At 52.9% G+C, this 2,926-nt stretch overlaps 1 protein-coding gene across 1 annotated transcript in view; it reads right to left on the bottom strand.

The window, feature by feature from the left end:
• BCL3 (B-cell CLL/lymphoma 3) overlaps window positions 1–2,926 on the bottom strand; it is a 42,423-nt gene that overhangs the window by 14,869 nt on the left and 24,628 nt on the right. The window lies entirely within an intron of this gene.

Below are 2,926 nucleotides of genomic sequence, written 5' to 3'. Positions count from 1 at the left end.
TGGCAGGTCCACCGCGGGGCCCCTCATGGGGCTCGGCAGTGGTGCTGCAAGGCCGGTGGCGGCGGCCGGGCCCGTTGGGGGCGGGGTGTGTGGCCTTATGACACACTTCCGGTGATGTCAGGGGGTGTGGCATATGCTAATGAGTTATGCTAATGAGTTCCCCTAGCTCTTTTTCTACGAAACGACCCCTGGGTTTAACAGTTGATCTGAGGGGACTGAAACTGACCAAAAGCAGCAGGGCAGGTTTTCCTTTCCTTCCCCAGCTCCCAGCAGGGGTGGGAAGGCTTCTGGTCAGTTTCACCCTGCTCCTTTCAGCTGCTGGAACAGCTGATCCAAGGGGAGTGAAACTGACCAGAAGCTGCAGGGTGGCTTTCCTTTCTTTCTCCAGCCTCAGGCCACTGCAGGGCTAAGTGCTCTGGGGGTTGGGGGTATCTGGCATCATCAGGTGGCGGGGCAGGGCTCGCGGGCGGTGGGGCTCCAACTCCAAATGCCCCACTGTGGCCACGGGCCCGTCCCTGTTCCAACACAAACTGTGAGCAAATGGGGAACACAAACGCAGTGAAGCCGCCTTATACGGAATCAGACCCTTAGTTCATCAAGGTTAGATCAGGGGTCATTTCCTGCAGGAGCGCACAGGAGCAGAGCTCCGGCAGTAAAGAGCCCAGGGAGCGGGCACATGCAACAAGCCCCGCCCGCTGCTCCCAGCAGCCCTCAGTCAGAGCAAGAATCAGCCAGGTAAGTTGCAGAGCTCCCCCCGGCCTCCTGGTCCAAAACAGTCCAGTGGCACCTTTAAGACCAAGTTTTATTCAGGTACAAGCTCTCCCTCCTCTGCGAGGACAGATCTGCACGTTCCCCCCCCCCCAATAGCTAGCAATCCAAAACAGTCCAGTGGAGCCTGAGCGGTGGGGGTTGCCTTCCGACACACTTCCGGTGATGTCAGGGTGTGTGGCATATGCAAATAAGCTATGCTAATGAGTTATGCTAATGAGCTCCTGCACCTCTTTTTCTACGAAATGACCCCTGGTTAGTATTGCCTACTCAGACTGGCAGCCGCTCTCCAGGGACTCGGGCAGAGGTCTTTCCCGTCACCTACTATCTGACCTTTGGAACTACAGATGCCGGGGATCGAACCTGGGACCTTCTGCGTGCCAAGCAGACGCTCTGCCACTGAGCCGCAACCCCTCCCCTAGCAAATCAACAGAACCAAATGGGGGGGATGTTTTTTCCCCTCCAAATCCACAGTGCATCCGCCCATGGAACGCTGCCCACATTTTTGGGCATCCCTTTTTGAAAAGGGAACCCCCCCGAGTTGCAGAATGTGGAGAAACGGGAACACAGATGGTACACTTTGCTTGTGTGGAAAGGCGGGTGGGTGGGGTGGGTGAAAGGTCTAAAGGTGGGGAGAGACTTGCTGAGAGAGGGATACGATTTGGAATGGCGGATAAAACCACTGCTTTTCCTCTCCTGTAGCCAGAGAGCGTAAATGGAACTGACTTCCGACTTGGGAGAAGTCAATTTATGGGGCAGACAGAAAGAAGCGCCACAAGGCACAGCCAAGGTATGGATCCCAATTCCGAAGGCACGCCTCCATGAAAATGTCCCTGCTCACCACAGAGAGGGTTGGGCTAGAACCTTTTGCCCCGAGGGGCTTGCTTTTTTGTTTGCAAGGAAGTTTCTTTTACTGGTCAGAAGTAGTTCAGAGGCCTCCATGAAAATGTCCCTGCTCACCACAGAGAGGGTTGGGCTAGAACCTTTTGCCCCGAGGGGCTTGCTTTTTCGCTTGCAAGGAAGTTTCTTTTACTGGTCAGAAGTAGTTCAGAGGCCTCGATGAAAATGTCCCTGCTCACCACAGAGAGGGTTGGGCTAGAACTTTCTGCCCCGAGGGGCTTGCTTTTTTGCTTGCAAGGAAGTTTCTTTTACTGGTCAGAATTAGTTCAGAGGCATGCGTGCATCGGGATCTAAATAAGGAACCAAGACCCTAACTTTGGCTGGACCTATACGGGCAAAAGAATGATACGGTGAAGTCCTGGGGTGGTCGGGGTCATCCTATTGCCATAGATGTAGACAAAGTCTCTTATTTACCCCCTTGCTCTTCCTTATTTAGGTCATGCCCCCAGCCAGGATTTTGTGGCTTGTGGGGCAATTTTTTTCCGGTGGGGCTGAAGTTCTCAGTGCAGAAGGAGAAGCCCATTTAGCCAACAGAAAGCTGTTCCCAGGATAGATCTCTGAACTGCAAGCTGTCAACCACTTGAGATGACAGTCCTCAGCTGCTGCAAGTTAATCACTTCTGCCAGCCTCAGCACAAGTGCTGAGAACAAGCCGGCAGGTGGGGGTGATGACTTCAATAGGCAAGAAAGCTAACACTGGGGCAGAAAAACTCTCTTAAAGGAGACCAGTTTTTCGACACAGAGTTCGAAGGGATCCTAGAGGTCACCTACTCCAACCTCCTCGCTCGGTGTGGGGATTAGTCAACTCCCGCACCCCACTCTGCTTCAAGGAGTACACACCTTTTAAAAAATGTTTTTAAAAGATTGAAAAAAAGCATTTACAGGAAAAATTCTTGTGGGGCTCTTCCTTTAAGAGATAGGGCAGAGCCCCCAAAAGCTCCACTATAGCTATGGGCCTGGTTTAGATATTCCTACCAGGGCTCTTTTTGTAGAAAAAGCCCAGCAGGAAATCATTAGCATAATAGGCCACACCCAACAGCAGAAGCTCATTAGCATATTAGGCCACACCCCTGACAACACAGCTCATTGGCACATTAGGCCGCGCCCCCATGTTACCGGAAGTGTGGTTATCCAGCCACACCCACCTTTTGCTTCTTATTCTGTTTACCTTGTTTGTTGTCAAAACCCAGGGCCTTTTTTGAAGCAGGGTCATTTTGGGGGGGAACGCAGGGGAACGCAGTTCCCCCGGGTGAGGTACG

The sequence above is a fragment of the Gekko japonicus genome, unplaced genomic scaffold (assembly GCF_001447785.1).
Source record: "Gekko japonicus isolate JY-2015 unplaced genomic scaffold, Gekko_japonicus_V1.1 scaffold2660, whole genome shotgun sequence".
NCBI lineage: Eukaryota > Metazoa > Chordata > Lepidosauria > Squamata > Gekkonidae > Gekko > Gekko japonicus.
This window is presented reverse-complemented; position numbering and strand designations above follow the sequence as displayed.